This window comes from Mauremys mutica, unplaced genomic scaffold (genome assembly GCF_020497125.1).
Source record: "Mauremys mutica isolate MM-2020 ecotype Southern unplaced genomic scaffold, ASM2049712v1 000835F_np12_obj, whole genome shotgun sequence".
Classification (NCBI taxonomy): domain Eukaryota; kingdom Metazoa; phylum Chordata; order Testudines; family Geoemydidae; genus Mauremys; species Mauremys mutica.
In genome coordinates this window covers 133,965-147,082 of record NW_025423059.1, presented here as the reverse complement: position 1 = coordinate 147,082, position 13,118 = coordinate 133,965, and the positions used below count along the sequence as shown (strand labels likewise).

Genomic DNA, 13,118 nt, shown 5'->3' with positions numbered 1-13,118 from the left:
CTGTTGGAGAGAAGGACCCACTGCCGAATTGCTGCCGAAGAAGTGGCAGCAGTAGAGCTGCCGCCGAAGCGCCGCTGATCGGGGTAGAGCTGCGCCCCTCCACTTTGCGCACCTGAGGCAAGTGCCTCACTCGCCTCGCCCTTGTTACAGTGCTGCAAACTCCATCCCAGAGCCTGCACCCCAGAACCCCTCCCCCACCCAAACTCCCTCCCAGAGACCAGCCTCTCACCCCTTCTGCACCCAAACTCCCCCCAGAGCCTGCACCCCTCCTGCACTCCAACCCCAGCCCAGGGCCTGCACCCTAGACCTCCTCCCCCCACCCAAACTCCCTCCCAGAGCCTTAGGCAGGTGGAGGGTGGAGTTTTGGGGGGGTGGGTTCTGGGTGGTATGAGTGACATTATTGGCCCACTGGGAGGACTGGAGGACTGACACCGGCCCTAAGGTAAATGGAGGTTGAGACCCTGCTTTAAGGGATTGGAGCAATGCTGGAGAGACTGACGGGCAGGGAGCTGGGGAGCTGTGTGTGCCCCAAGGAGAGTTGTTGTTGTGCTCTGGTGACACAGAGCGGGGGTGGGGAGTTTGTAAGCTGTGGTGTTTGTATAGAGAGAAAGTTTACTAACCCCCAGGTTAAAAACTGTTCCTGCTCTGGGCTATACAGGACACTCTCTGTTGAGAGTATAGATCAGTGGGTGAATGTTTCCTTGCAGAGTGATGGCTTCCTAGTTCCAATCCAAGTGATTCCCTTTAAAAACTTTTTCGAATGAAAATCAATTTCCAGACCCATCTCCAGTATGTTCAGGAGTTCGCTGAACAGGGGAGGGGGAAGGGGCTTGAAATGAATTTAAACACTCAGCATTTTCCTGTGCAAATGAATAAAGACCTAGCAGAGCTGTCCAGCAGCTGAAATCAGTTCCAGTCCTCAGCGTCTCTGAGAGGGACACTCGGTAGCTGAGGCATGTGGGACACCTCTGTGGTGAGGACAGGTGAAAAAATGCTGGATTCAATGAAAGCTGAGACCATAGGAGGGGAAGGTGAACGGCAGCACCACACAGGGTCATAACACTCAGACACGGGGCTTCACTGTCACTGCCCCTGTGTTTTCTATCATTTATATCTTAAGGAACACACCCTCCCCCTCTCCCCGACACACGCCATGGGACACAGCCTCTCGGTGACTCACCCAGATGGGGGCTTGTCTCTGCATCTCCCCCTCAGGGGAGCAGAGAGCTGAAAAGGCCACAGTAGACCAATGGAGCTAGGCAGGGATAGAAAAGACTTTCCCTCCCTTCCCAAGAGTCCCGTTAATCTCACCCATGAGACGTTCCAGCACTGGGTGGGTTCAAAGCACCAACCTTCCCCTCAGCAATGGAAGGAGGCTCCCCACCTCTGCTGCTGCCATCCTGCAGCCTTTAATATGGTTTTGTTTTAGCTAATGCAACCCCCCCCCCGCCCACTCTGCTAATCCATCCATGAAACATGGAGACAAGCTTCTGAAAGTAGCATTCAGGGGTGCAGGGGGTTAGTGCCCAGTACTTACAGAGCAGTGCTGAGTGGAGTCATGCTGAGCTTGTGAGCTCAAACCTCACCTACAGCACTAGTTCCCTTTAAGCAAATGGCTTCTGCCAATAATTTTGCCCTGCAGAAAATACAATTGCAGCTCAGAAGACACCGAGGTCCCCTTGCTTTACAGAGAGCAGGGCAGAGTCCACAGATCTACCAGGCTCTGCTCTCCACCAGCCGCCTGTGTCAGGAGGGGCCGAGCAGAGCCCAGAGCACTGCCCCCGACTCCCCCTCAGTCTTTGCTCCCCAAACCACCTGTGTGCTCACCCTCTTCGCTGTGAGACTCAAACCCTGCCTGGCTTTCTCTATGTTGGGGTTTTTTGTCTGTCGTGTTGATGTGCATGTGGGTCCTGTGTGATTTTGGTGGATGCCTTGCATAGTTTTGTGTGCGTGGGTGTGTGTATGGCTTTTGCATGCAGATTGGTTTTTTGCTTAGTATTCTTTTGGTATGTGGGTTTTGTGCTTTCTTGTGGTGGGCTTTTGCTGTATTTTTGGTGTGGATTTGTTCTTTCTATGTTTTGTGTGGCTTTCCCTTATGTGTATATGGCTCTGTGTGCTGTGTGGGTTTGGTTTTTGTTTATGTCTGTGTGGGCCTGTGCAGTGTGTGATTTTCTCTTTCTCTCTGTGTGTGTTTGTCTCTCTGTATCTTCATGTGTAAATTCACTGGAACTTTTCAAACTCTCCACAGCTTTGCCAATTTTCACCAGGAAATTTTCTCCATTAACAAATTCTCACTTGTTCCCTACCAGTTGGTGACCATTGCCCCAGGGGCCTGTCAGTCTCAGGGTCCTGATTTCCCATTGACCCTTCCCCCTTCTATTGGGACTGGGAACTAGCCAACCAAAAACCCCACTAAGTTTTAGTAAAGGGCCAACAGTCCCTTACACAAGCCGGCCCTGTGAGAGTCACCAATGTCTGGAGAAAGTAGCACAAGCTGGTCCCATGGTGTAATGGGCAGCACTCAGGACTCTGACCCCTGCAATCTGAGTTCAAATCTCAATGGGATGTTGTGTTAGCTGGTGGTAAAGATCTGGTGCTCAAAGTGCTTTCTTGTCTCCAGCTATATAAGAGTGAGTCATTTCCCTCCTGCTGGGTGACTCCTCCCCACTGGAGCCAGGTCTTTGATGGGGGTCTAGAAGTGGCTCTGGTGGTTGGGCTTCTCACTGCTTCACCTGATGCCCCCTAGTTTGGTGCTTGTGGCCACACTTTTCCACATGGCACTTGAAGAAAGCAGTGCCAGGGCCAGGCTTGATAGGCAGGAGGGAGGCAGAGTCCCAGGCTGGAGCCCAACACACCTCTCCTCCTCTGGGCACCTAGAGCAGAGGCGGCTGGTGCTGACAGCTCCGAGGTAAGGCTTAAAAGCCACAGAGCAACTGAGGGCGGGGCTAGACGAGGGCAGGACCATGCCTATGTGTGGCCAGCTGACAGGCAACAAGACTCTCGGCCAGCCTGCTCCCTGCCATGCCAAGCACCCACTGAAGGCCACCCACAGACCAGCATTCAGGGCGGCTGCTGATGCTCTGTGGCCAACATCAGTAGACCGTAGGAAAGCAGGGCCAGCCCCCATGGTGGGGCCTCTGACCGTTCCCACTCATGGTGCTGACTTTTGCAGTGAGGCAGGAGATTTTACCCCAAGAGGCTTTTCCCCAGCTGGCGAGAAGCAGAGAAACACCCAGGCTCCCAAGGCGCTATGTAGCAACCCCCCTCCAGCACAGGGACAGGCGCACACTTGGAAGAGGGAAACTGCTCCACACGCTAGCCCGGGCAGCCACCCATTTTCTTTGGCAAGTCAGGAATGGCAAAAGTGAGACTGGAAGCACCTGGGGCTCATGCCCCAGCCTTTGTGATGCCCACCCCCCAACTCCTTCCCGGGGCTCTAGCTGAAGCCAGAGCATTGGCCTGAGCGGCCAAGAAGAGGTTCCAGCCCTGAAGGGAGCAGGACTTTCAGCACAAAGGTAAAATTGCACAAGCACAAAAGCAAAGGGACTCAACCCTTCAATCGCCTGATCTGAAGTCAGACGCCTTATCCATTAGGCCACGTGGTTATAGGAGCAAAACCTTTCCAAGCACTTATTTGGAAAAGGCAGATACTGTGTTTCTCAGGTCCTCTACTGAGTGAGGCCGAGACTCTCTGGGCACAAGAAGTCGAGTTCCCAGCGACACGTGAGACTTAATTCTATGGGGCCAGGTGCAGGGCTTTGCCAGGGAGGCTCAGGCATGGGGGATTGGGGTGCAGCAGATGGACTGGCTGTCTAATTGCGGAGATTCAGTCGCACTGAGGCACAGGAGGGAGGAGGAGGAGGAATCCTGCTGACAGGCAGTGGCTGTGCAGAAAAAGAGGAGGGGTTCCTGGGACTTTTTTTGCCTCTCTTTTGCCTGCCTGCTCGCTCTTGTGGTGAACGGTGAAAATGGTCTCACCAAGCCCAGGTAGCTCAGTTGGTAGAGCATCAGGCTCTTAATCTGAGGGTCCAGGGTTCAAGCCCCTGTCTGGGTGCTCAGCTTTTAAGTTGCCTTGTGTGCCAGGAGCTAAATTCTGTTCACAGCCACACAGGGATTCCCAGAAGCTGTGGCCATTTCCTGGAAAGGTTCCTTTCCTTAGCAATCAGGAGAGAGGCCACATCCACAGGAGCAGGCCTAGAACAGGCAGTCTCTGACTGGCAGGAAGTGCTGTGGGGCCAGGTGCTGAGAAAGCCCAGAGGGGGAGCAGCAGAGATGGGGGAAAGGGAGAGAGAGAAGCAATGAGGACAGAGCACAAGTGTAAAGGGGGCATCTGGTCTGGCTATTGTGGCAAACTTCCCTGGTTTATACACGACCCTGGTGGAATTGGCCAGCGGGAGGATCTGAGTCCCCACCCCCTTACCCAGAGGCTGCCTGACCTCGAGGACTGTTAGGATACAGAGATTCAGGCCTGTCTGCAAAGGCCTGTACTTTAAGAATTTAGGTGTATTTTTATCACTTAGCTAGTTATAGATGTATAAAAGAAAGAATAAAAAATCACTGTCTGTCTGTGTAATGGCCTTCTCTTACTGTGACAGTCTGAGGCCTGGTTCTTCGGCTAAGCAGCAAAGGCAGCCATAAGGTGGGAAGTGTATGGTCACATCCTCACATTCCCAACTAGTCACATTGAAATAAGGTGCTATTGGGCTGTTAGGAATACAATCCTGCCCTGATATTCCATCACCTCCAGAGAAAGGGAAACTTAGTTTGGTAGCATCATCCTGTCTGGCAAGAACTCACTTATCAATAGACACAGCTGGAAAACCCTTATGTCTGTATAGATGTAGTTGTGAAATCCTCCCTTCTGTATTGTTTTGTATGTTTATTTGCATGGTCTCTGTCTGGTTCTGTGATTGTTTCTGTCTGCTGTATAATTCATTTTGTTGGGTGTAAACCAATGAAGGTGGTGGAATATAATTGGTTAGATAATCATGTTACAGTATGTTAGGATTGGTTAGTTACATTTCAGTAAAATGATTGGTTAAGGAATAGCTAAGCAAAACTCAGGTTTTACTATATAGTCTGCAGTCAATCAGGAAGGCGGGGGGCGGGGAATGGGAACAGGGACTGGGGATGGGGGAATTGGGATCCTGTTTTGCTACAGGGGGAAATGGGAACAGGGATGGGAACAGAAACAGGGACACAGACAAGGCTCTGTGGTGTCAGAGCTGGGATGGGGACACTAAGGAAGGAAACTGGAATCATGCTTGCTGGACGTTCACCCCAATAAACATCAAATTGTTTGCGCCTTTGGACTTCGGGTATTGTTGCTCTCTGTTCATGCGAGAAGGACCAGGGAAGTGAGAGGGTGAAGGAATAAGCCCTCTAACACTGTCATTTGTTGCTCTAGGCTCCATATGTACGTGCACATTCACATCCCACTTCTGACACAATCACTGTCTTCTATCTGACAAAATAGCCTAATTTCAACCTCTCCTGTAACATTACACCACCAACTATTTAGCATTTGTATAAGATAAGTTGGAGGGAATTCAAACATCTTCAAAAGTGGTGCATCTATAGCACCTAGCTGGGTAAATTCCAAGCTCCTTACCCAGAAGAGTCTTGGCATGGCTTGAGGGGGGCATTCTTGGCTGGTCAATATAGAGGGGGAGGGAGAAGGGTACATGGACAGTGTAGAATGTCAGACTCATAAGCTGTGGTTATGTGCTCTGAGAGTTATCCCCTTGCTTTCCATTTAAGGTCAGGGAGGGATATTATAACCAAGTGTTCTGGCAAAACTTTTCCCCCGACCTGGTCAGTGAATCCTATGGTGAGAAACTTTCTGTGCATTTCAGTTTCTTGTATTGCTGGATGGGGCCTGAGGTGCTTAAAGGGAAATGTCCATGGAAAACTTGGACATCACTGTTGTCCGAAAAAAGGCAGGTGTTAGACACAATCACTTCTCTTATTCCCGTGGAATCTGAGTCTAGCTGAAGAATTTCTGTCTATCCTAGAGAGAATCATTCCATTGTAAATACAAATGCAATGAGATCTTCAGGTCGAGTCAGCACCTTTTAAAAATATTTACTGAGCAAAAAGCCATTCTTTGCCTTGTTGATAAGGACAAGAAGCCCTCTTTTCCTTTCCATTTCACATGCGAAATGAATGGAGATTTTCATTGAAAAACTTCTGGTTTTAAGGGGAATTGAACCCAGGCCATGGCTGTTAAAGCACCAGAATCTACTGCTTAAAGCACCAGGGAGAGCTGTTTTTTTCTGACAGCCAGTGTTGTTTTTCTCAGCCTCCTACTTCACCAATGTCAGACTCTGAGTGCAGTTAAGCTCTGGAATAGGCTCCCAAGGGAGTCTGTGGTGTCTCTGTCCTCAGAGGCTTTTAAGAACAGGTTGAACAAACCTCTGTCGAGGATACTCTGCATATACTTGGTCCCATAGACAACCTGCTCTGGCTCTATCTGCTACCTTCATTGTGTTTGGATGTAAAGGTGGGAAATGATGGGGAAATTGGCCCCTCTTTCAAGTTTAAATGTTGTAACTTCTACATCTAGACCGGGGTGGCCAACCTGAGCCAACGTAACTGCCAAACGTGCACCTTTGTATGCAACTGCTAAGTCAGTTGTGAACCTTGCTACCATTATCATTATCCCTTTGAAAGAATGATGGTGATGGACACTTGGCTCTATATCCCAGAGTGCCCTGGACGTCTACATATTGCATTAGCCAATCCAACCATTCGGCACTTGCAGATGGGTACCTCTGTATTGTGCCTGAGTCTTGTACAGCTATGAATGGCTGGTAGATGCCGATATTTTCCCGTCTTTTTAACCAGCACTAATACCCAGCCAGGCCAGGGCTGCAAAGAGAGAGAGGGCAGCAGGTTTCCCCTATTGTGGCCATCTGGCTTTTTCTTGACTAGCTTCACCTCTGCACCAACTTGTGTTTTTCATATGTGAGCCTGGCTAGCTCAGTTGGCAGAGCATCAGCCTTTTAATCTGAGGGTCCAGGGTTCAAGTCCCTGGTCAGGTGAAAAACTACTGACTGTGATAATAAAAGCCTGTCTTTCTGGAGTCTTGTTCAGTGTTACTCTTTCTCTCCAGGATTTTGCCTTTCCTAAGAAGGGCCTTTCGGGGGGGGCGGTTTGAAGAAGCAACTCCTTGACATCCCCTCTGTCCTTGCAGGCTGGAGGAATAAAGTCCTCTGGGCATATAGCATGTTCCTCCCCTGCAGACACAAACACACAGAATATTCATAAGGAATTAGAATTAGAATCCACCACTTTCCTTGGGAGCTTGTTCCTGTCGTGAATCATCCTCGCTGTTGAATATTTGTGCCTTAGATGTAATATATGAATTTGTCTCTTTTCACCTTCCAGCCATTGGGTCTTGTTATGCCTTTCTCTGCTCGATTAAAGAGCCCTTTAATAGCCAATCTTTTCTCTCCATTAAGGCCTTTCAACACTTCAGTGAAATCACCTTTCAATCTTCTTTCGATAAACTAAACAGGTTGAGCTCGTTCAATAGCAAAGAGCCACCAAATGTTCTGAGGGCTGGAGAAAAATGTCTTCTAGGGAAAGTGGTGGATTCTCCATCTCTTGATGTCATCTAATGGAGACTAGACTGTTATGGTGATATAATGAACAGCAGCATTTACTCTGTTACTTTAAGTTTGCTGCAAAAAGCTCTAGCCCTCTCATTGAAGTCGTTTTATTTTGTCACCAAAACAGGGCAGTTTTGTCGCCAGACATGGCATTGCAGTGTGTACACCAGCCACAAGCTACCGACCGAGAGAGCGTTGTGTGTTTTTCACACACCTGAGCAATATAATTCTGCTGAAACAACTTTGTAGTGCAGACCTGGCCAAAGATTCACTCACACACAGCTTGCAAGGAAAACCTCACCTGCTCCTCTGCTTTGCAGAATCCAAACACAAGCAAAGCTTGTCAGGCCCTGGTGGCGATGGCAGGGAGTCAGGTGTGGGCAGAGAGTGTGTTATAGCTACCCACAGGCACCATGGCTTAGCTGGCTAAAGCTTCTGTTTCATAAACAGGAGATCTTAGGTTCAACTCCCAGTAGTGCCTGGTTGCTGGGGCACCTGTTATTTACTACTGTCAGAAAACAAGATTCAGAGCTAGATGGGCCTTTGGTCTGGCCCAGTGTGGTTTTTCTTATGGTTTAAATAACACTCACAGGCACTGATAACAGAGTTACTGAATGTTTGGGAGTTAGGAGCGGGTAGGTCAGTGGTCCAGTCTCCACACAGATGACACCCTCCCTATGGGGTAGGGGCAGTTCTGAGCTCTCACCCAACTGCTCATTGTGGCTGCCAGAATCTGTGAGCAGCTTGTTTAGTTTACAGCAAAGGTTGAGTCCTGCTTTGTGCACCGTGTGTGAGAATGAAAATCCTAAACCGCCCTTTGAAATAACGAATGCAGCAGGACGTGTTATTGTCCCTGCCCCAAAGCAGACAGACCAATGGAGAAATGCCGTCAAGTCCAAGGTGACACTCCACTGCCATTTTACCTTTTTTGCTTGCTAAACTCCTTCTTATCTGCCTGGCCCAGGCTGTCCTCTGCCTCAACTGCTGCTCCCGGCCTGCTCTAGAGTCAGGGTACGTCTACACCACGGGACTATTCCGAATTTGCATAAACCGGTTTTGTAAAACAGATTTTATAAAATCGAGTGCGCGTGGCCACACTAAGCACATTAATTCGGTGGTGTGCGGCCGCGGTCCGAGGCTAGCGTCGATTTCTGGAGCGTTGCACTGTGGGTAGCTATTCCCTAGCTATCCCACAGTTCCCGCAGCCTTATTTCCGGGTTGAGATCCCAGTGCCTGATGGGGCAAAAATCATTGTTGCGGGTGGTTCTGGGTAAATGTCGTCAGTCACTCCTTCCTCCGGGAAAGCAACGGCAGACAAGCATTTCGCGGCTTTTTTCCCTGGATTGCCCTGGCAGATGCCATAGCATGGCAATCATGGAGCCTGTTTTGCCTTTTGTGACTGTCACCGTATGTGTGCTAGATGCCGCTGACAGAGGTGATTCAGCAGCGCTATACAGCTGCATGCTTTTGCTTTTGCATGACAGCAGAGATGGTTACCAACCATACTGTACCATCTACCAATCCATAAATTGGTAAAAAGATGATCATGGTTACCAGTCCTTTTGCACTGCGCCATCTGTTGCTGTTATAAGTGCCCCTGGCTGCTCTTAGCCAGGGGCGCAAAAGCCAAAATTGGGAATGACTTCCTGAGTCAATTCCTCCTTTCAAAAAACAATTCTTCCTATCAAAAAACAGAATCAGTCCTGCCTAGAATATGGGCAAGTGTACTAGAGAACCACTGTATCATAGAACCAGAGAGCACAGCTGCTCTGTGTCAGATCCTGCAGGAATGATGAGCTGTATGCTATTCACAGGGGGTGCTCCTGCAACAACCCCACCTGTTGATTCCGTTCTTCCCACAGCCTTCCTGGGCTACCATAGCAGTGTCCCCCCACTTGTGTGATGAAATAATAAAGAATGCAGGAATAAGACACAGTGACTTGTTAGTGATAAATGAGTGGAAGGGAGCCTCCAGCTGCTATGATAGTCCAGACAGGACATTAAGGAGTGTGGAGGAGAGAAGCCCAGCATCCTGCTGCTAGTCCAGGGGCAATTGAATCTTTTCTTTACACATGAAGGGTGGGGGCTGATGAAGCTCAGCCCCCTGTTGCTATGATGAAGACAGTTATCAACCATACTGCACCATCTACCATGAAAAATTAGGTGTACATGACATTGGGGGACCTGACAGATGCTAGTCAGCATAGTTACCAGTCCTTTTGCACTGCACCACATGCCAAAAAGCTCATGATGATGAGGATGGATACCAGTCATCTTGCACCATCAGCCACCCATAGCGGGGGAGGTGGGAGCAAGGATGTTGGTGTTGACTGCTGCAGCATTGTGTCTATCTGCAGCATTCAGTAAAGATAGGGTGACATGTTAAATAGTCACGAGAGGATTTTTTCCCTTTTACTTCTGGGGTGGGTGGGGGGGTGTACATTGCCGAGCTATGCCCTGAACCACCATGGACACTGTTTGTTTGACCCTAGAGGCACTTGGAGCTCAGCCAAGAATGCAAATGCTTTTTGGAGACTGCAGGAACTGTGGGATAGCTTGAGTCCTCCAGTCCATGAGCGTCCATTTGATTCTTTGGCTTTCCGTTACGCTTGTCACGCTGCAGTGCGCTGAGTCCCTGCTATGGCATCTGTCTGGAGAATTTTTAAAAATGATTCTGAATTTCGTCTTCTATAACGGAGCGCTGATAGAACGGATTTGCCTGCCCTTACTGCGATCACATCCGCATGGTCCATGCTGGAGCTCTTTTTTTATTTTGATTTCGGACTGCATCGCCACCCGTGCTGATCGGAGCTCCAGGCTGGGCAAACAAGAAATATTCAAAAGTTCGCGGGGCTTTTCCTGTCTACCTGACCACTGCATCCGAGTTCAGATTGTGGTCCAGAGCGGTCAGTGGTGCACTGTGGGATAGCTCCCGGAGGCCAATACCGTCGATTTGCGGCCACACTAACCCTAATCCGATATGGCAATTCTGATACTAGCGCTACTCCTCTCGTTAGGGAGGAATACAGAAACTGGTTTAAAGAGCCCTTTATATCGATATAAAGGGCCTCTTGGTGTGGACGGGTGCAGCGTTAAATCGGTTTTATGCTCCTAAAACTGGTTTAAACGCGTAGTGTAGACCAGGCCTTAGTCTTTAAGGTGCCACAAGTACTCCTGTTCTTTTTACAGATACAGACTAACACGGCTGCTACTCTGAAACCTGTTAGTTGGTTATATGCTGCAGTGACACACCCTTTACATAGAAATTGTTAGCTACCTGTTACATTTATATTTCTGTGTTAATTGGTTACCCACCATGTTGTATCCTACTGTATTGTACCCCACTATTGAAACCCCCCTACTGCTCACCAAAAGAAACCCCTCCCCAATTGTCTACCGTAACAAACCCCACACCCCTCACTATTGAATTTTCCCTGTTTTTGCATTTTCTTAATAAAGTTTATTTTGCACCCCACCAGTGCAGTAATTGTCCCCCAAGATCCCCTACCTGCTGGCAGGGACAAGTAGGAGGATGAGTTAAAGTGCTTTTTCCTGAGTGTAAAGCAAGTAAGCAGTATTGCTTTGATGCAGTTGTTGTCTGTTATTGACGATTTTTCTTTCTTCTCTCTGGGGAAGTAGAAGGGAAAGAACACAGACTGAGTGGTTAGTCTGTATAAACTACATTAAAAAACATTTTTTGGAAGTTGGTGTTTAACTTCTGTTTCTGATGTGTATATTTAGAGAAGGGATGTAGTGATTGTAACTATTTTTTAGTATATGTATTGCTTCTGTATTGTGGGAGGATGTGGGTGTTTTTCAGTGAGTTTTCTAATAGCACGAGAGAAGAAAATGCAGTGTAAAAATACAACAGTTTTTTATGTAAACAGTTGCTTAGTTGAACCACTAATTGCTTAAACTTCTAAGTCCACCTTTTTATGCAGTGTCCCTCTCTTTTGTCCTCCCTCGTTCTAGTTTAAACTTATAGATTCATGCATATTAATTCTGCAAGTTCTCTCCACTTTCCACTTTTTCTTCTTTTCTCCACCCTCTCCCCCATTTCGAGTAGCTCCTATTTCTACCCCTAATGCTCTGCCAGTTTGTTGGTATGCAACTTTCTCAGAGCCTCTCTGAGCCCTTAATACAGTGCGTAAGGTGGAAGTGGGGGACGAGAAAATGGGACCCACAGAACCCCTGGCAGGTAAGGGGACTGGGAGAGCTTGACTTGGGAAGGAGGGAGGAATGGCAGAGAAGAGGCAAATAGGGGTGCACACAGTCTCTACAGTGGTGGAGAGAATGGGGGCCCTGAAATGAAGCGAGGGGATAAGTGGAGGTACACAGGACCCCTAGTCCTATGGAGATTGGAAGAACCTGGCATGGGGGGAAGGGAGGGCACACAAAGACCCCGGCATGGGGGAATAGAGGGAACACAGAGTCCCTGCCATGGGGAAGTGGGAATGGGGGTGTGAACAGAGCCTTTGGTGTGGGAAGAAGTGTGGGGAACTTGGTATGGGGAGAATAAGGGTGAGGAGATTCTCTGGTAAGGTCTGAGATTGGGGGAATTTCAGGGAGTCCCTAAAAAGAGTGGGATGGGAGAGGGCACATAGGGAGCTTGCGGGAGGGAATTGAGGGGTGCTGGGAGCCTCGGGGGCAGGCAATAAACTCGACCTGTACAAACTACAAAGTGTGCTCCCCCCACTTCAGTGAAGAACGTGGCCATCTGTTGACAAAAAGGCTGTTTGCAAAAGGTCCGATCCATTTTCTTTCGTGACCCCTTGTTTTTAAAAACGAGTCATTACGACGTTAATCAGGGTAGCCGGGGATTGGCAGTAGGGAGGGTGTCTTTGCAGGAGAAATGGCCGGCGCTTAGGTAGAGACGTGCTTGCCAAAGGGATTGTTGGAGGACGATTTTTACCATGTTTTCTTCCAATCCGGCACCGAATAGGCGGGATTGCTGGAATGCAGCTGCTGTCTGGCGCTGATGCCCGCTGCTTCTTCCCGCTGGAGAAGCGGGAGGGAGACAGCATAGACTGGGGCGGGGTTTGTATTAAATGAATGAATGAAAAAGCTTTGAAATATGACTTTTTAAATTATGCTTTGGGAAGTTTATAACAGCTAGTTTTGTTTCTCAATCTATAGAATACTTAGTTTTTCTAGGCGTTGTTGTGAGGGGTTTGTTCATCAGCCTTTTTTTTATTTGTTTGTGGTGGGGGATTTTGAAAACCAGTTTATAAATCAGTGGGAATTGAGTGTCCAGATCACTTGTAGGGCTTTGAAAATTTCCTACAGGCAGCTTTAAACCTTTGCCTTTTCCCGCTTTTCAGGAGAAAGAGACTGTAGTTAAATGCCTGTTACACCTCTACAGATGGTTACCGAACACTCTCCAGGGAGGCGAACGTGTCCAGTACCTGACTCCGATGGTAGCTCTCTCTAGCTTCCATTCCAGCCTATTTGGCTGGGCTCACTAACAGTGATTGATATTTAGATCGCTATGAATTATGGGTGCTG

General features: G+C 48.6%; 1 non-coding gene and 1 pseudogene across 1 annotated transcript; both read left to right on the top strand.

The window, feature by feature from the left end:
* Positions 1–3,981: 3,981 nt before the first annotated feature.
* TRNAK-CUU lies at positions 3,982–4,054 on the top strand. The gene has a single exon. It is a non-coding gene; the product is annotated as a tRNA-Lys (tRNA).
* A 7,087-nt stretch (positions 4,055–11,141) lies between these two features.
* On the top strand, positions 11,142–11,273 carry LOC123357603 (annotated as a pseudogene).
* Positions 11,274–13,118: the final 1,845 nt, after the last annotated feature.